The following is a 20756-nucleotide window of genomic DNA, read 5'->3' as shown; positions in this document are numbered from 1 at the left end:
ATTTATTTTATGTAATTTTATTCTCTATTGTTTACTGTTTTGCTTTTACTTCTGTAAAGCACATTGAACTACCACTGTGTATGAAATGTGCTATATAAATAAACTTGCCTTGCCTTGCCTATATACAAAAAGGAAAATGTAAGTAATGGAAAAGGGGGTTTGAAACTAGATTTTATGATAAGATACATGGAAGAATGTGTTGGTAAATGTACTGGGTGTAGCCATACAGAGAGAAAGGGGAGGACTGAAAGGAGGAGCAACTCGAGAGAAGATATATACCAAGTTGAGGAAAAGTCAGTTTGTGGAAGTCAGCTGTTAGATAGCAGTGCATGCAAGATTGGCCTAAAATAACATACAGACTGTGCAAAAACCAGAGAGAGGACGTGGTTGAAACAGGCTAAAGGAAACCACAAGTCTTACAAGGTAAATGCTGATTACTATGCTTTAATTTCGTAAAGTATCTGCTACTGCAGTATAAATTGCAAATAATCTCTTGTTCAAAGAGATTCATTGTAGAACATGTTGATGTTTGTATTACACAATGGCTATAGTTTGACTTCAGGCACAAATCTATATATGGATGTTACAACCCTTTGTAATAGCACAGAGATATTTTTCACGTTTAGATCACTGTAGATCAGGGGTGTCCAAACTTTTTGCAAAGAGGGCCAGATTTGGTGAGGTGAAAATGTGTGGGGGCCGACCATTCAGCCTGACATTCTTTGAACCATTAACATTAAATGCAAATGAACTATTTAATGAAATTTTTATTGCAAATTGCATACTTTTCATTTCTTCACATAGAACACAAATCTAAACAAGGTTTTACCAAAATCACTCTGCCTTTCATATTTGAAGACTACATAAAATGAAGAAAAAGTCTGACTGGAAAAAAAACTTTCAGGAAGATTAAACATTTGAAACATTACATGTTATTCACTATTAAATGCTCACTGTAAACTTCTAAATTCAAAACACTTGAACAGGAAAATAACACTAACAGTTATCTTATTCAGCAGTACAAAACATTGAGGGCCATATGAATCCGTGTATCACTCGTTCTTTCGTTTTTCAATTGACAATCAAAAAACGAAAATGTTATTTGATTTTGAATCGGATATCAAAAATGAAAAAGGCTGTGTTTTTCATTATTTCAATTTTAGACTTGGATCAAAAATACATAATGGAAAAACGTGTTTCATTCCAAAATAGAATAATGAATGAATGAAAAAGTACACGGACCCTTCCAGGTCACCCAAAACCTAAGTTCTAAATAAACTAAAACGCAATTCAGAACGGCATTTTTCAAAATTGCTTTTTGCCTTTTTCTGCTGTTCAATGACTCATTTTCAATAACTAAAAATACATCAAAACATGGCTCTGGATTCCATTTAACAAGTCATACACAAGTGTAAAAATTCATAAACGAGTCCTTTTTCATTTCTCATGTGACTTCCAAAATAGAATAATGAATGAACGAAAAAGTACACAGACCCCCGACCCCCCCAGACTGAATTTTGATTCAATATTTAATTTGTCGGGTTTACGAGACCTGGTTTAATTGTCAATTGAAAAGCGAAAGAACAAATGATATACGGACTGAAAAGACTCAGCGCATATTCAAAACTGTGGTTTTGATCATCTCATTCTCATCTCATTATCTCTAGCCGCTTTATCCTGTTCTACAGGGTTGCAGGCAAGCTGGAGCCTATCCCAGCTGACTATGGGTGAAAGGTGGGGTACACCCTAGACAAGTCGCCAGGTCATCACAGGGCTGACACATAGACACAGACAACCATTCACACTCACATTCACACCTACGGTCAATTTAGAGTCACCAATTAACCTAACCTGCATGTCTTTGGACTGTGGGGGAAACCGGAGCACCCAGAGGAAACCCACGCGGACACAGGGAGAACATGCAAACTCTGCACAAAAAGGCCCTCGCTGGCCATGGGGCTCGAACCAGGACCTTCTTGCTGTGAGGCAACAACGCTAACCACTACACCACCATGCCATCGTAAACTAAGTTGTACTTAAATTTTTAGCTTAACCATCCATTATCTGTAGCCGCTTTATCCCATTCTACAGGGTCGCAGGCAAGCTGGAGCCTATCCCAGCTGTCACAGTCTAACTTTGTACTGGACAAAACTTTGGAGAATACACGGGAGTTGCGGTATAACAAATATAATTTATTTATAAAAATACTATATTTACAGAATTGTAGATCTACAAACAAAAACACAAACAAACTAAAGAAGCAGAGCTACGACCTGGCCAGCGTTAGGCCTGCAATCCAGCAGGCACCGAGCGAAACGCCAGCGTCGGGAGAGAAGTAGGGTAGACTGGCAGCCATCCATTTTAAAACAGTCAGCCTCCACCGGGCCCTTGGTGTCGACCAACCAGCAGCCAGCCTGACTTCCTTGTCCAACTCCACCTATTAGATGAAACTACAGCGGGACACCTGGTGCCCTGGTGGAGCTCTGCACCTCTGCATGGGAGAGATCCCATGGCCACCCTACCAGGCCGTGACACCCCCCTCCATAAGGGCAGAGCTCACACCAGGAAGCACAACACGGGGTACCACGAAAACAACAGAATTCAGGTTAAATAACAAAACAAAACCACCACCAAGCAATACAATACTCAGTAATACAGTCTAACAAATCACAGTGAGACCCAACCACCACCGCAATAATTCAGTCATTATTGTGCAATGCTACTTATGTACAATATGTACGGTACAGGGTGCATGTATCTGTATGACTGTATGACTGTATGTATGGACATGTGCTATGACTCACCCAATTTCGGAGACTCACCCATGTCTAACTACCACCTCCATCTATCAACCCAGCAACCCCTGGTACCTAGAGGAGTGGTTTAAGAGTGGAAGACAGAGCACAGAATAGACAAGGGAGAACCACCACAGAGTTATCATAGACACACCAGCAGTCACTGGCAAGCCGCCCATGATAAGGCGTCAGCCACAATGTTATCCTTTCCCTTAATGTGGCGAATTTCTAAACAATATGACTGTAAGAACAAAAACCATCTCATCAATCTACGATTTGGACAGGACAGTGAATTAAGGAAAACCAGTGGATTATGGTCTGTATAGACCACCAAAGGAGGAGCAGAGTCTACGTACACTTCAAAGTGCTGCAGTGACCACACCAGTGCCAGTGCCTCCTTCTCAATTACAGAGTAGTTTAACTGATAGCTGTTAAATTTCCTTGAGAAGTAACTCACAGGACGCTGCACCCCATTATCATCAGATTGAACCAGCACTGCACCTGCTCCACGGTCACTGGCGTCCACCTGCAGTTCAAAGGGGCGATCCACACGTGGAGCTGCAAGGACAGGGGCAGCACAGAGGAGACTTTTAACATTATCGAATGCCTGTTGGCAAGAAGTTGACCAGATATATTTAGCTTTTGCCTTTAACAAGTCTGTCAGGGGTGCCACCACTGCAGAAAAATTCCTACAAAAACTGCAGTAGTACCCTACCAGACCCAGAAAACGCATCAGATCTTTCTTGGTCGCCGGGACAGGGTATTGCCCTATCGCAGCAACCTTCTCCTGTACCGGTCGAACCTGGCCTTGGCCAACTTGCTTACCCAGATATGTGACAGTCGCCTTGGCAAACTCATACTTTGCCAAGTTAACTGTCAGATTGGCATCACGCAAGCGGTCAAAAAGTTGACGAATCTGGATGACATGGTTTCCCCAGGTGTTACTATGGACCACCACATTGTCCAGGTACACTGAACAGCCCTCTATGCCTCCGACAACGGCATTCATCAAACGTTGAAACGTTGCCGGAGCGTTCCGAAGTCCAAAACTCATAACTGAGTAAGAGAATAAACCAAAAGGAGTTATAAATGAAGATATCTCTCTCGCACAGAAAGTCAAGGGGACCTGCCAATAGCCTTTCAGCAAGTCAAACTTGCTGACGAAGACAGCGGACCCAACACGGTCTACGCAGTCTTCGATCCGCGGCAACGGATAGGCATCTGGCTTCGTCACACCGTTAACTTTCCGATAGTCTGTACAGAACCTCGGACTTTTGTCAGCTTTATCCACAATTAAGCAGGGAGAAGCCCAACCAGATGATGACTGCTGAGCAATGCCATTGTCAAGCATATACTTCACCTCAGACTCCATTATCTGACGCTTTTGCTCTGACACTCTGTAGAAGCGTTGCCGAATAGGCTTTACTTCCCCAACATCGATGTCATGCTCTATAAGTGTAGTGCGAGAAGGGACATCATTAAACAAACATGGATATTCCCTAATTAGAGCACACAGCTCAGCTGAACGCTCAGGAGACAAGTACCTGAAGGCAGAATCAAGACAAGACAGGGTCTCGGAGTTCTTAAGTCGACCCCGTAATCTACATTCATCCAGAGCCATCACCCCATCATCATCTAATCCCACCACCTCACCAGCCAAATACTCTCTCACCGTATTCACCGTGAGTGCAGGACTAGCACTAGGCTGCACACCCTCCCCTGCCACAGAAGAATGTGCTTCCCGAGAGAAATAGGGTTTTAGCAGATTCACATGGCACACTTGATTCTTATGCCTACGACCTGGAGTCTCCACCAAATAATTTAAATCAGACAACTTGCGAAGAACAGTCAAGGGTCCAAAAAACTTTGCCTGAAACAGGGAATTCACAACAGGAAGCAGGGCAAGGACCTGATCACCAGGACTAAACTCACGTACCTCCGCTTTCCTGTCATATAGACGTTTCATCTTGACCTGGGAGGAGGTCAACAGCTTCCGAGCTTTTTCCCCAGCCAAGAATAAACGGTGCCTGAAACCATTCACATAATCGATAATGTTCTGAGGAGGCTCAGGGAGTGCCACAGAATCAGCAAGTAAGGCCAATGGCCCACGTACAGTGTGGCCAAAGACTAAGTCGTTCGGACTGAACGACTCTCTTGCACAACCTCCCTCACTAACAAAAGCCAGGGTAACCCCTCCTCCCAGTCTTCCCCTAGTTGAACACAATAGCTACGTAACAGAGACTTTAACATCTGGTGAAAACGCTCTAAAGCACCTTGACTCTCCGCATGATATGCAGAAGACTGACTCTGTTGAACACGAAGCTGTTGCAGCACCTGAGAGAACATCTTCGAGGAGAAGTTTGACCCACGGTCGCTCTGTATAACCTTCGGAATACCAAAGATAGATATGAACTGCATTAGGGCCTTAACCACCGACTTGGTCTTAATGACCCGCAGAGGATATGCAGCAGGGTATCTGGTGGCCTGACACATTACTGTAAGCAAATACTTACAACCTGACTTAGAAGTAGGTATTTGTCCAACACAATCAATGATCAGATGTTCAAATGGTTGAGCTATAGCTGGAATAGGTGATAGGGGAGCTGGACTAATAGTCTGATTAGGTTTCCCTGTCACCTGGCAGGTATGGCAAGTCTTAATATAGGCAGACACATCACGTTTCAGACAGGGGCAAAAGAAATACCTCAGCATATTCTCGTAGGTTTTCCAGACACCCATATGCCCAGACTGATCATGAGATGTACACAGAAATTCCTCCCGAAACTTCTGAGGGACCACAATCTGAAACACAGCCTCACCAAGAAAATCTTGTCCATGCGGCACCCATTTTCTCACCAAAAGCCCATCCTGCAATAAATACCCCCTGCTAGCACTATCCACATCACCCGTAGACAGAACTTGATCAAAATACTCACTAATTGTTGGATCAGCTCTTTGTTCAGATGCCAATTCACTGCGGGAGCCAAACAATGAGCTAGAAACAGGCACATGAGACACATTCAATTCGTCAACAGGGTCATCAGCCTCTAATTCAGACTTAGCTCCAGCCATGGCACGGGTAACCGCACATGCTGAAAAAACCTCCAAAAAAGACTGAGCGTCTTCATCAGGCCTATTGGAAAGAGGAGTAGCAGCTACCACCAAAGATGGCAAATGGGCAAACACCTGGCTACCAGCCAACTGGTTCCCCAACAAAACATGAACACCCTGAACCGGCAAAACAGGGCGAACACCCATAGTGACTTCCCCTTTAACAAACCCACAGTCCAGCATCAGCCTGTGTACAGGCACAGGTAACACATTCAACCCCATACCACATATCAGTATTCTATCCCCAGTATCTGAACACTGAGAAAATGGTAAGACAGAACCCACCACAAAAGAGTCGAATGAACCTGTATCCCGAAGAATCTTTACTGGGACTCGTGCACCACCCGCCACCAATGATACAAAGCCTTCAGACACAAAAATGGAAAAATCTGGACCTTTCGGGCCAACACTCACTAGCTCCTGAGAAGAAACACAGGGAGAGGCACAGAGAGAAGCACAAGGACATGAATGAGAAGAGTCTGACTTCACACTAATAACTCCAACATTAGTTGGAGCTACTGGGGCTTCCATAGGGGCAGCAGCCATAACAGGTTTTGCCTGGGCAGCTAACGCATTCATTTCTTTACCTTTCTTTGGACAATCTGACTTATAATGTCCTCTATTTTTGCAATAATTGCATATTTTATTGCAGTCATAAGAACTCTGAACAGGCTTATAGTCATTATGCTTACCAGATGATGTTACTTCCTCCACACTATTGTTTACAGGGAAAAACGGACTGGAACATCTTTTAAACTCACCTTCTTTAAAAGAGAAAGATCTAGTAGGATCTCCTTTAAAGGCACCCTGGGTTTTATACTCATGCTCACGATGCACCAAAGTGTATTCATCAGCCAACTGGGCAGCTTCAGAGGCAGTTTTCACTTGATGTTCACTGACATATGTGGCTATACGACTAGGTAGAGTGTTCTTAAATTGCTCCAAGACAACCAGATCACACAACGCCCCATAATCAGTAACTTCAAGAGATGAGCACCACCTATTAAAGTGTTTTGTTAATTCCCTAGCAAACTCCATGTGAGTCTGCTTTTCAAACCGCTTCCAAGTCCTAAATTTTAATCGATAAGCTTCTGGAATCAATTCATAGGCCTTTAAAACAGCTGCCTTAACTGATGCATAAACTCTGCTTTCAGCGACTGAGAGCGCACAATAAGCCTCTTGAGCTTTTCCAGTCAAGGTACTTTGCAACAACAATGTGCGTTCAGCATCAGACCATCCCCTATTGTCTGCCACACGCTCAAACAGTGAAAAAAAGGTGTCTGGATCTCGATCAGAAAACTGAGGAACTAACTTCATATTACCTGAAACATCAAAGGAACATACAACTCCTTGACCAGCCCCACCCTGTATGGCTAGACGGCGCATTCGTTCCTCTATCTCCAGTCTCTTTACCTCATTCTGCCTGATTTCCACCTCCAATTCCGACAATGTTTTGCGCTCCTCATAAGACAGCCCTCCCAAACTATCCAAAGCTCCAGCCTGTGAACTGGACTCTGCGGCATTTCCTCGCCCCGAACTATCCAAATCTCTAGCAGCTGCCTGTGAAGTTGACTCTTCAAGATCTTCTCGCTTCAGATTGAGCGCCTCCCTTAGAATGCGCTTCATGTTTTCAGTCATACGCTTATCACCCACATCAATTTTATAATGTGCAGCGAGTGCTACAACCTCTTCACGTGAACACACATTTAATAATTCCACAGACGGCGCAGCCAAGAAATCATTAACATTCTTAGTTGGTTCCATGATTTAACTAAAGCTGTGCAATGTTAAAACTATGCTACAGAATGATGCTCTTACAACACACTGCTAAACCCCCCCACAGGCCAGCAGGTTGCTGTGTTTGCCCCCTCTAACTACCTAACCAAAAAAACTAATTAAACTTCCCCCTAACTCTTCAGGTGCTCGGCGGCGGGTATTAACACTGAATACCATATGCCCGGCAAGCAACTAATAATTAGCGACTCACCCTCAGCATCGGCTGTACTCCTGAGACAACCGCTCCAACCACTGATAACACCACACTACAAACCCCCCAGGACGAACTCCAAAGGGAATCCGCCCCTAGCCTAACAGGGAGAAAACACTGCAATACACAGATAGGCCCAATGCAGCAAGCAGCAGGCTAAGCTAGCACCATTAAAATAATGGGAAAGCTCACCTAGATGAAACATTCACAGGTTACAAACAATTGAACCATACCCCTGGACCACAGCTCTGTTAACAGACTACGGAATAAACTATCCCGCAACAGGTAGCATTGCATACTACTACAGCTTTTTAAACAGGCTACCAACATACACAAACACATCGTACTGACAAGTAGCATTACTCAAATATATCTCACAACAAAGCTCATTATATCAAAACAGGCTACCAGGACAAAAGAAATCCCTACAACGGCAGCATTAACCAATTCACAACATAAACAAGCTACACGCAACACTTACCCATGCTATCATCTTCCAAACAAACGTAGCCAGCAGCATGTCCCAAACAAACCATGCTTCTACTACTAAACAGATTCTACGCACTACGGCTGACGTCACGCCACGTAGAGAGTCATTCATAAATCCAGGCTACCAAAACAAACATTGACGCTAATGTCTAGGCCGGATTCTTAAACTATCGAGCCCCCATTTGTCACAGTCTAACTTTGTACTGGACAAAACTTTGGAGGATATATGGAAGTTGCGATATAACAAATATAATTTATTTATAAAAATACTATATTTACAGAATTGTAGATCTACAAACAAAAACACAAACAAACTAAAGAAGCAGAGCTACACCCTGGCCAGCGTTAGGCCTGCAATCCAGCAGGCACCGAGCGAAACACCAGCGTCAGGAGAGAAGTAGGGTAGACTGGCAGCTATCCATTTTAAAACAGTCAGCCTCCACCCGGCCCTTGGTGTCGACCAACCAGCAGCCAGCCTGACTTCCTCGTCCAACTCCACCTATTAGACGAAACTACAGAGGGACACCTGGTGCCCTGGTGGAGCTCTGCACCTCTGCATGGGAGAGATCCCACGGCCACCCTACCAGGCCGTGACACAGCTGATTAAGGGCAAGAGGTGGGGTACACCCTGGACAAGTCGCCAGGTCATCACAGGGCTGACACATAGACACAGACAACCATTCACACTCACATTCACACCTACGGTCAATTTAGAGTCACCAGTTAACCTAACCTGCATGTCTTTGGACTGTCACAAAAAAAATCAATTCACTGAGATTTTAGAATTTATTCACCTCAGAAGACTAAACAAATAACTTAATGCACTAATGTGAAGAGTGATACTGAGATCTCGACTGCAGTAAATAGGCCAGGTCTGGCTCAAAGACAGTGGTTTTGATGCGTAAGATGTCACGCAGGTGAGAGTCACATTCTTGTCCTCACGCGGTTCTTGTTCAGGTTCATAACCGAGAATGTCTTCTCGCACAAGTATGTTGAGCCAAACAACCTCAGCATTTTCTTCGCAAATGTTCGAATCTCTTGGAACCTGCCTTTATCTAGCTGGCGGTAAAAGTTGACAAGAGGGAGCTGTTGGTGCCGACTGCGACACTCGGTGTCACACTGCAGCTCAATGAGCTCCAGCTGCAGGTGGTCTGGAGCGTTATCAGAAGCCATGGAGAAAGGAGAGGGAAAAAAGCGTGATCTCATTTTCAATAGCTGCAAAATCCTGAAAACGATTGTAGCGAGGTGGGTATTGGCTTTCTTGCCACACCCACAGTACTTGCATCATTACGTCATTTGTCTTACCCAGCTGATTGCTCAGCTGATTAACCGCTGGTGAGGTACAGCTGAGGGGCGGGCATTCGTGAGCTGAGTGGGATAGCTGACAATCGGCGTGTCTTTCCACCTCCACTTCATGTGGTTTTGTCTGTTCTTCGTGCTCTTACCTGTCGTGGAATTTCAATTGGTGCGTTCATGTTCCCTGCCATTGTGTGAGGTGCATCTGTCCTTCTGCTGCTGTCTTTACCCTGTTGGTGTGGGCTCATCACAGTTGTGCTTGCTGGCCCTTTCCTTTGTGCTCAGCGTGGGCTTAGGAATTTCTTCCTGCATGCCGGTCCGTAGTTTGTTTTCTACTATATTCCAACGCATGTTAGCATAGCTGTGGACCTCAAGTCATCTCTTCAGGTGTTGCTGTTTTGTCCCTGCTAAATATACACCCCGTTGACCTACCGTTGTGTTGTTCTTTGTGGCTCATCGCTGCTCTAGCCACAACTTGAGCGTGTGGCTGGTTGTTCGCCGGCTGGGTTTGATTCTATGCGTGTATGTGAGACTGGTAGAAGTGTGTTTGTCTTTCCAATCCAAGTTAAGAGGTCGCGGTGAGAGCGCGACCGAGATGTTTTAGTTATTTTCTTTTAAATTTTTTTTCCTTTTACCGTGATATTGTTATTTGGATTGATTTATTTTGATTTTGTTTTTTTTTGTCTGGTCCTGCGTTTAATGGCACCTTCATTTGCATGATCTGCATGTCATTGCTTTTGACTTAGTGCTACACAAGTTGCAAGTTTCCATCTGTAATATTTGCCTATTGCAACTTTTTCTGGACCTGTGTATTTGATTTGCCCTGTGGGTTATATCATTTTGTTGTGTTTTGTTTCTGTTTTTTTTTGTTTGTCCTAATATGTGGGTTGTGTGGCAGGCCCTTCAGTCATTTAATATTTTGTTTAATTAATAGGTGCAGGTGATCCCCCAGGGAGTTTGTCGCCCCTGGTGGTGGGTTATAGATCATATGGTGTGCAGGGTAGTGTTACTGAGTGTTCCTTGACAGTGAGTGCATTAGTTTACCTTCACCTAGCATGTGTGTCTGGGCACGTGTGTGAGTGTGCAGACTTAACCGAGTGTGCAGACTTAACCGAGTGTGCATACAAGGCCTTTACAGGGGCTGATTATTTCCTCCCTCTGGGTGCACCTGTCCTGGATTGGAGGACACCTCCTAGCATCTACATATATGTACAGATTTACTACCTGAGTGTGGGCCGGTGAGTGAGTGTGAGTGTGAATGCATGTGAGTGCGTGGGGAAACCCAACTGTTGATTTTAGTGTTTTATATGTGGTACCATTTATAATAAATATATTGTTGTAACGGAATCCACGTCTGCTGTTTTTGTGCAATCTAGAGCTTGTGTCGGTTTAGTTGGGGGCTCTGTGTGGGTGGTCCCTGGGGTGGTGGTTGTTCCCTGGGGTGGGGTAGTCAGGCTCGTTTTAGGGGAAGTTTTAACTTCCCCTCCCTTAGCACTCTGTCACATTGTGGCATAGTCAGCAGGATTGCATTTAAAGCAAGACATGGATTCTCGTGTTTTTTTTTGTTTCTTTGTCTGTTTAATTTGTTTTGTGTGTTTGAACCCAGTTTAGTGTGTGTTTTGTATGGGTGTTTTTGTTGATTGGGTGTAGTAATAGTGGGACAGAACAGCAACAGCCTGAGCAGGAAATATTTGTTGGTGGAGGTAAAGTGATTCGCTGGTCGCCAAGAACGTCCTGGTAAGTTGTGACACGAACATGAGTCAGGAAGGGCAGCAGCAGGACAATTTAGCACCTGTGGATGAGGTGCAGCAATTGCGAGACCAGGTTGCACAGCTTCAGGCTGAGAAGGATCGCTGGCTGCAACAGCAGCAGGGGGAGTCAGGGGCAGCCTTTGCAGCTCAGCCTGCGGCAAATGTAATGGCTGAGAAGTTTGTGTTTATTCCATGGGATAAAAAGTGCCCTATGTTTTCAGGTAAGAGCGGTATGGGGTTTGATGAGTGGGAGGAAGAAGTGCAGGCTTGTATGAGGGCCCGCCATTTAGTTCCAGCCAACCAAGCCTACTTTCTGTTTGACCATCTTGAAGGGGAAGCAAAGGAGGAGATAAAATATAGGCCTGTAGGGGAGAGGAAAGACCCGGTGAAGATTTTGGCAATTTTGCGAGAGTTGTATGGTTGCTCTCAGTCCCATGTGTTGTTACAGGAAGCTTTCTTTTCAAGGAAACAACAGGAGGGTGAGAGCTTGCTGGAGTTTTCCTTGGGGTTGATGAGCTTAATGGGAAAGATTAGACAAGTTGCACCAGACGCAGTACCAAATGCTGATGTTCTGATGAGAGACCAATTTATAGAGTATGTTATAGATGGAGCATTGCGTAGAGCCCTCAAGCAGTTTGTTCGAGATCACCTGAGAGCTTCGTTGCTTGATATTCGAGGGGAGGCAATTAGGTGGGAGCCTGAGGGCATGCCAGTGGCCATGAGGGTAAGGAGTCAGTCTGTACCCTCCACATATGGTCTGGTGTATGGTGTCCAGGGTGACCCTCGTCCAGCAGCCAATAGGCCAATGCCCAGTCCTGAATGGGTAGAGTTGAAGGAGATTTTGAAGCGCCAGCAAGAACAGTTGGACCTCCTTACACGTAGCATCAGCCTCCTTCGGGAGGCTAAAGTCCCTGGTAGATCCTTTTTTACTGGTCCTGTGATATGCAGGCGGTGCCAATTTTGTGTGTGATTGCGATGGCCCAAGGCGCCCACCACGTCCCCGTACAGTCTCCAGCTCTAGCTCTCCCTCGTCTCATTCCGGCCCTACACCCCCCACTCAGGTGCAGGAAAACTAACACCCACCGATCTGTTGAGTCGCAGTTCGGATGGGGTTTCTAAGGGTTCAGGGGTGGTACAGGGCAAAGAGGGGGGCTTACCACACTTATTGTCCTCATGCCCGAATATACAGGTTAATATGGGGGCGTGAATGTGTTATGCCTATTGGACACAGGTTCAACGGTATCAACCATTACAGAAACCTTCTTTAAACATCATTTTGAACCCTGGGGACAAGATCGCCTCAGATGGTGTCAGTGGTTGCAGCTACGAGCTGCAAATGGGCTGGCAATTCCATACCTGGGCTACTTGGAGCTTGACATCATGTTATGTAACAAGGTTATCCCAGGGTGTGGGGTGCTGGTAGTTAGTGACCCTTAAGGCGGGCCCATGTCTGAGGTCCCTGGTGTCCTGGGGATGAATGTTATCAGTAAGTGTTATCATGAACTGTTTGGTGGGAAGGTTGCTTTCTCTGTTGAATCTCTTTCATTGGCCCAGGTTTCAAGTCCCGTCTTTGAGGCCTTACAGCAATGCCATCAAGCGAACATAACTGCTTCCTTGACAACCGACCGGACTGTTCAGGTGCGGGGTAGAAGAGCATATCGCATTCGTGGGGGGACACTTAAATTTGTTGCTGCCAAATGTTGTAGCCTTGGCTTCGGCCAGTCTGCACTCTTTGAGCCATTGTCCACTGGGTTGCCAGGGGGGTTGTTGGCTTCCCCAGCATTAGTTTCTGTGTCCCAGGGCACTGCTTATGTTCATGTGGTCAATGTTGGCATCAATGATGTCTTGTTATATCCCCGGTCTGTTTTGGGCAGTTTAGCAGATGTCCATGTTACCTCCATGCCTCCAGGCATTGTTGAAGTTAGGGCAACATGCACCTCAGTTCAGGCACAGGAGTCTGTGGACCCTATACTGTCCAAAATTGAGGCTGTTGACTTATCAGCTTTGAGTGACCAAGAGCAGGCCCAAGTCCGCTCCCTTCTATTGAAACATCGTTCTGTGTTTGCTGCCCATGAAGGAGACCTAGGCTGTACCAGTCTCATTTGTCATGAGATTCCGTTGCTTGATCAGGTTCTGGTCCGGCAGCGGTACCGTCGACTACCTCCCTCTGAGTATGATGTGGTTAAGTCGCACATCCAGCGGTTGCTGGAGGCTCAGATCATCCGAGAGAGCTGCAGCCCATACGCGTCCCTGATCGTCCTGGTCTGAAAAAAGATGGTAGCCCACGATTGTGTGTGGACTACCGCCAGTTGAACAGTAAAACTCACAAGGACGCGTTTCCACTCCCGCGTATCGAGGAAACTTTGGATGCACTCTCTGGTGCCTGCTGGTTTTCAACATTAGATCTTGCCAGCGGGTATAATCAGGTGCCCATTGCAGAGCCAGATAAGGCAAAAACAGCTTTCTGTACCCCATTTGGCTTGTTCGAATGGAACAGGATGCCTTTCGGGCTCTGCAATGCCCCTAGCACTTTTCAAAGGCTAATGCAGCAGCTGTTTGGGGACCAGCAGTGCCAATCGTTATTGCTTTATTTAGATGATGTCGTGGTGTTTTCCTCCTCTGTTGACCACCATCTGCAGCTGCTCGTAGTGGTGCTCGACCGGTTGCAGCAGGAGGGATTAAAAGCCAAATTAGAGAAGTGTGCATTTTTTCAGAGGGAGGTAGGTTATCTTGGGCATGTAATCTCAGACAAGGGTGTCTCCACTGATCCCAAGAAGGTTGAGGTGGTAGCCAACTGGCGACGTCCCACCCAGGTTTCTGAGCTCCGGTCGTTTTTGGGCTTCGTGAGCTTTTATTGCCGCTTTGTCGAAGGGTTTGCAAAGTTGGCAGCCCCTTTGCATAAGGTGGTAGCTGAACTAGCAGGTACCAAGTCGTGAAAGGCCTCAGGCCGGAGCTTGCCATCGGTGTGGACAGCGGAATGTGAGGCTGGTTTTGAAGGTTTGAAAAGCAAATTGGTGCAGGCACCTGTGCTTGCATATGCTGACTTTTCATTGCCATTTATTTTAGAGATCGACGCTAGTTATACCGGCCTAGGAGCAGTTCTTTCCCAAGAACAGGGTGGCCAGGTTCGGCCCATTGCATACGCTAGCCGTGGATTGGGGCCCACTGAGCGCAACATGTCAAACTACAGCTCTATGAAGCTGGAGTTTGTTGCGCTCAAGTGGGCTATGACGGAGAAGTTCCGTGAATATCTTCTTGGTCAGAAGTGTATTGTATTCACAGACAACAATCCTCTCCATCACTTGTCCACGGCTAAGCTTGGTGCTACCGAGCAAAGGTGGGCCGCCCAGTTGGCTGCCTTTGATTACGAGTTGAGGTATAGGTCAGGACGGATAAATAGGAACGCTGATGCGTTATCATGACAGTATGTGGATTCGGGTGCTGGCCTAGAGGGAGTGCATGGGACATTCCTTCCTACACCCTTGCAAAAAGTGGAGGCTGGTTTGAGTCCCATGGTAGCAGTACAATCCTTCATCTCACTCTTCCCCAATCACTCTGCTTCTGACTTGCAGGCTTTGCAGAGGGCCGATACTGTTATTCAGCCCATATTGACCTTCTGGGAATGGAAGAAGCATCCAAGTGTGGCTGAACAGCGTCCACTGATACCTAAGGCTTTGGTGTTGTTACGCCAATGGGATCACTTTGTGCTCAAGGATGGTGTGCTGCACCACCGGATCTCCCGCCCTGATGGCGGGGAGGAGATCCTCCAACTAGTTCTACCTTCCCCTTTGCATTTGGTGGTAATGACCCAGCTCCACCAGAATCATGGCCATCAAGGGATTGAGAGGACCAGCCGGTTGGTGCAGCAGCGGTGCTATTGGCCGAGGATGTTTGCTGACATCAAGCGGTGGTGCCAAGAGTGCGAGTGTTGCCAGGTTAGTAAAGATACACAGCTGGTGGCTCATAGTTTTATGGGGCATTTGTTGGCCTCCCGACCCAATGAAATCTTGGCCCTAGATTTCACGATTTTGGAGCCTACTCGTAGTGGCATTGAAAACGTCTTGGTAATGACTGACATTTTCAGTAAATATACGTTAGCTATCCCTACCCGGGATCAATGTGCTGCCACCGTGGCCCAAGTCCTGGTCAATGAATGGTTCTACAAACTGGGGGTTCCCAGTCGTGTCCATTCAGACCAGGGCCGAAACTTTGAAAGCGCGTTAAAACACCAGCTCTGTCAGATGTATGAGATTGCAAAGTCCCAAACAACTCCTTACCATCTGGCTGGCAATGGCCAGTGTGAGAGGTTTAATCGAACGCTGCACAATTTGTTGCGGACTTTGCCTGCATCGCAGAAACGCGACTGGACGACGGGCCTCCCCCAAATGGTGTTTTGTTATGACACGACCCTGCACCAGTCCACCAGTGAATCACCGTATTTCCTTATGTTTGGTCAAGATCCCAAACTGCCAGTGGACTTCTTGCTGGGTAGGGTAGCCGATCCTGTGGCGGGGACCGTAACAGGCTGGATAGCAGGACACCAACGGTGACTTAACCTTGCCTTCAGTGGGGCAAGGGACCACCTGGCTAATGCGGCAGAACATCGCCAGCAGCTTCACGACCAGTGGGTGCGGGAGTTGCCGTTGGAGGAGGGCCAGCTTGTTTGTGTCCGTGATCATAGTTCTAGGGGTCGTAACAAAATTCAAGCTCGATGGCATCCAGTGTTGCATAAGGTAATTAAGGTCCCACAGCCAGATGGTGTCGTTTACAATATTGCACCCATTGATGCCTTGGGCAAAACCAAGCATGTGCACCGTACCATGCTGAAACCTCATCTTGGCTTAAACCCTGTGTGCAGTCCTCCCCCTCCTGCCCCAGGTTTGCCGGCTTTGCAGGAGGATGATTCCAATGAGGATATTGGCTTGTTGGTGGCTACTGGGTCTAATAACCCCCAATGTTCACTTCCAGAATCAGCAGTTGCTTCTGTTGTGTTGCCTCTGGTTACTGCCCGTCCTAGTGTACAGTCTCCAGTTGGCAATACTTACCATCCTCGACTGTCGCTTCCAGAGTCGGTGACTGCTCCTTTGGCACTACCGTATCCCAGTACATTGTCTCCATCTCGTGGCCTCCAGAGCAGTCTCCCCTTGGACCAAGGGATGAATGAACAGTTGGCCATTTCTTCGGCTAGTCCACTCCAAGGTGAGGCCTCTGAATCTGCTGTGCCATTACCTGCCCAGACCAATGATACTGGTGGAGTACGATGATCTGCGCGAGTAACTGCAGGTCAACATTCCAACCCATACCATCTTCTGCGATTGGTGGGAAATGTCATTAGAGGATGGTATATAGTTTTACAGCAAGTAAGGATTCATTGTCGGGATGATGATGCAAATCCCGGGGGTAGATTGTAGCGAGGTGGGTATTGGCTTTCTTGCCATACCCACAGTACTTGCGTCATTACGTCATTTGTCTTACCCAGGTGATTGCTCAGCTGATTGCTCAGCTGATTAACTGCTGGTGAGGTACAGCTCAGGGGTGGGCATTCGTGAGCTGAGTGGGATAGCTGACAGTCGGCGTGTCTTTCCACCTCCACTTCATGTGGTTTTGTCTGTTCTTCATGCTCTTACCTGTCGTGGAATTTCAATTGGTGTGTTCATGTTCCCCGCCATTGTGTGAGGTGCATCTGTCCTTCTGCTGCTGTCTTTATCCTGTTGGTGTGTGCTCATCACAGTTGTGCTTGCTGGCCCTTTCCTTTGTGCTCAGCGTGGGCTTAGGAATTTCTTCCTGCATGCCGGTCCGTAGTTTGTTTTGTACTATATTCCAACGCACGTTAGCGTAGCTGTGGACCTCAAGTCATCTCTTCAGGTGTTGCTGTTTTGTCCCTGCTAAATATACACCCCGTTGACCTACCGTTGTGTTGTTCTTTGTGGCTCATCGCTGCTCTGGCCACAACTCGAGTGTGTGGCTGGTTGTTCGCCGGCTGGGTTTGATTCTGTGCGTGTATGTGAGACTGGTAGAAGTGTGTTTGTCTTTCCAATCCAAGTTAAGAGGTCGCGGTGAGAGCGCGACCGAGATGTTTTAGTTATTTTCTTTTAAATTTTTTTCCTTTTACCATGATATTGTTATTTGGATTGATTTATTTTGATTTTGTTTTTTTTTGTCTGGTCCTGCGTTTAATGGCACCTTCATTTGCATGATCTGCATGTCATTGCTTTTGACTTAGTGCTACACAAGTTGCAAGTTTCCATCTGTAATATTTGCCTATTGCAACTTTTTCTGGACCTGTGTATTTGATTTGCCCTGTGGGTTGTATCATTTTCTTGTGTTTTGTTTCTGTTTTTTTTTTTTTTTGTCCTAATATGTGGGTTGTGCAGCAGGCCCTTCAGTCATTTAATATTTTGTTTAATTAATAGGTGCAGGTGATCCCCAAAGGAGTTTGTCGCCCCTGGTGGTGGGTTATAGTTAAGTTAAAGTGCTTCCCGTGCTGTATCGGGCAGCGCTGATCTCCGTTTCTGCAGCCCTCGGCCTCTCACCTATTACATAGCTAGGGTTACAGTGGGGGGGGGGGGGGGGGGGGCTAGTCCTCTGGTAACCACAAGAGTTTAACTCCCCACTCGCATCTGTATTGCTGCATGCCTTGTCAGTAGGTACCATTTTTATGATGGTCTTTGGTATGATCCAACCGTGAGAGGAGAGGTCATGCGGCGAAAGTGCGGCCACAGGTCTGCTGCGATTTTCTGGTGAAATATAAAATAGCTTTTTTGTACACATGTTAAAAGTTAAGTTAAAGTGCTTCCCATGCTGTATCGGGCAGCGCTGATCTCCGTTTCTGCAGCCCTCGGCCTCTCACATCGCTAGGGTTACAGTGGGGGGGGGCTAGTCCTCTGGTAACCACAAGAGTTTAACTCCCCACTCGCATCTGTATTGCTGCATGCCTTGCCTGTAGGTACCATTTTTATGATGGTCTTTGGTATGATCCAACCATGAATAGAACTCACAATCTCCCAAACAAGAGGCAGACATGCTACCATTAGGCCACTAGCCAGTCTTTGTACACATGTATTTTCATATTATTATTATTGATTTTATCACAGAGGCTGTGGGCCGGTGGAAATTTGAACACAGGCCACAACTGGCCCCCGGGCCGGACTTTGGACATGCCTGCTGTAGATAATAGAAGCCAAATGGAAATGTAGTGGCAAGGCAATGGCCCATGACAGAACAGAACAGAATTCACCCAGCTGACTCCTTTTCTATTTTCTTTTCCATTGTTAATTATGTTTTCTGTAACCAACTGTACAACTTTTGGGGAACTAACAAAAGTCAGTATCTGTTTGTGGCTGTGTGTATGAAACTGCCTGTGTGTGGGTGTTTGTGTTCTTCCTTCAGCTTGGCTTAACTGTGAGCTGATTTTCTATTTAAACTATATCAACTGGGAGCCAGGCTTGTAGTACTCGAGTCCGACTCGTGCCCTAATTTTAAGGACTTGTAACTTGACTCAGACTTGAGCATTGATGACTTGGACTCAGACTCGTTCATTAACTGTATTAAGACTCGGAAAATGGTGATGAGGACTCAGATTTTTTCTTTCTTTTTTGGGTAACATGCCATAATAATTTGGCATAAGTTATCTACATTAATTTTGTACTAATTTCATGCAAGAGTGTCACACCTGTGCGCCTTGGCATGAACATCAGATCCCTGACGACCACTTCATGTCTTGAATATCTAATGAGGTAGATGTGACGTCAGATGCAACCCAGCAGTTGTACCCTGCTAAAAATTAGCTTCAACTTGAAAAAAAATTTGCAGCCCATGGCCCAGTGGTTGAGAAACACTGCACTAGAGCATTTGGAATTCCTTACATATTACCAGAAATTTTTCCTTGCTTGGTTTCCTGATCCCTGATTTCCTGTTTCTCGTCTTTGATTCTGCCGAGTCTACAATGGCCTGTTTGTGCCTCACTCGACCTATTGCCTGTTTTATGATTTTGCCTGCCATTCTGGATTGTTGACCCGTCTTCACCTGTATTAATAAACACACCTTCTGCATAGGGTGACCAGATTTCCCGAGTCTAAAACCGGGACACTTTGCACGTGACCGTGATACTCGTGCATGCATACGCATTTTGATGTAAACATGCGCCGGCTCAAACCATGGCTCAGACAGGTGCTTTTATCATTTTGTAGAAGCTTACTTTTATCAACATTTCAGAAAATAATCAAGTATTTTCTTGTTATCTACATGTACTTCTATCACAATTCAGTTAAAGTAAGAAAATCAGACAACAGATGTGATGATAGGGAATAGGCCAATAGCCTAAATTTCAACTGATTTATTTCACCTTTGTGAAAACATCAAGAAAATGCATCAACATTTTATGCAATGAACTTTTTTTTTAAACAATAGGCTATGCATTGTAACAGGAACAAGCGCATGAGCCTAATCGTTGTCACCTCCGAACCTTTACCCAAAATGCCTCTGTTTAATCTTAACCAGTGTAGGCTATTAACTATTTTGAAAACGTGAACCCTGAGTTGACAACAGCATCAAACAAGTCAAGACAATCTGTGATACAGATTAAAGACAGATGAAACAGATGAAAGACAACAAAAAATGTTTCAGAAACACAGCCACCCAACCCACCCTAAAGAAGATGCCATTTTATAGAAGAAACCTTTATTCGTCACATGCAAACTTCAAGCACAGTGAAATTTATCCCTCTGCATTTAACCCGTCTGAAGCAGTGAACACACACACACCAGTGGGCAGCCACACCAGAGCGCCCAGGGAGCAGTCAGGGGTTAGGTACCTTGCTCAAGGTAACTCAGCCCAAGGCCGCCCCACATCAACCTAACTGCATGTCTTTGGACTGTGGGGGAAACTGGAGCACCCGGAGGAAACCCATACAGACACGGGGAGAACATGCATACTCCACACAGAAAGACCTTCGCTGGCCACTGGGTTCGAACCCGGGACCGTCTTGCTGTGAGGCGACCGTGCTAACCACTACACCACCATGCCACCCCGGTAAATATAGTATTGCATATATTTACATGATGAGTGAATTTGCTCCAGTAGCACTTTATTGCCCAAGAGCCTGCTGTGAAACTGTGAGCAAGTATCATCGAAATTGGCCCGGGTAATGAGCAAGGCTTTGAGAGTAGGCACAGTCATGCAATTCCTCTCGTCAGTCCAGGTGTTGCTCATGAGTGAAAATATTCGCTCAACTGGAGCATTGGTGCCAGGTAGGCACATGGCAAACTGGCAAAGCTGGCTGATATTGCTGTAAGGAATCTCCCTACTCTTGAAGTGCGCGAACATCTC

The 20756-nt window shown here is 46.0% G+C and overlaps 1 protein-coding gene across 2 annotated transcripts in view; it reads left to right on the top strand.

Annotated features, from left to right (window-relative positions):
- Positions 1-295: 295 nt before the first annotated feature.
- The window catches only part of alox12 (arachidonate 12-lipoxygenase), a 56259-nt gene continuing 35798 nt past the window's right edge, over positions 296-20756 (top strand). For both annotated transcript variants that reach the window (XM_060935861.1, XM_060935870.1), the window contains exon 1: positions 296-423. The gene's annotated coding sequence lies outside the window, so the exon portion shown is untranslated. The remainder of the gene's footprint in view (positions 424-20756) is intronic.

Source organism: Neoarius graeffei, chromosome 1 (assembly GCF_027579695.1).
Source record: "Neoarius graeffei isolate fNeoGra1 chromosome 1, fNeoGra1.pri, whole genome shotgun sequence".
NCBI classification, from domain to species: domain Eukaryota; kingdom Metazoa; phylum Chordata; class Actinopteri; order Siluriformes; family Ariidae; genus Neoarius; species Neoarius graeffei.
Note: the sequence above shows the minus strand (reverse complement) of the source record. Positions and strands in the feature narration are given on the sequence as shown.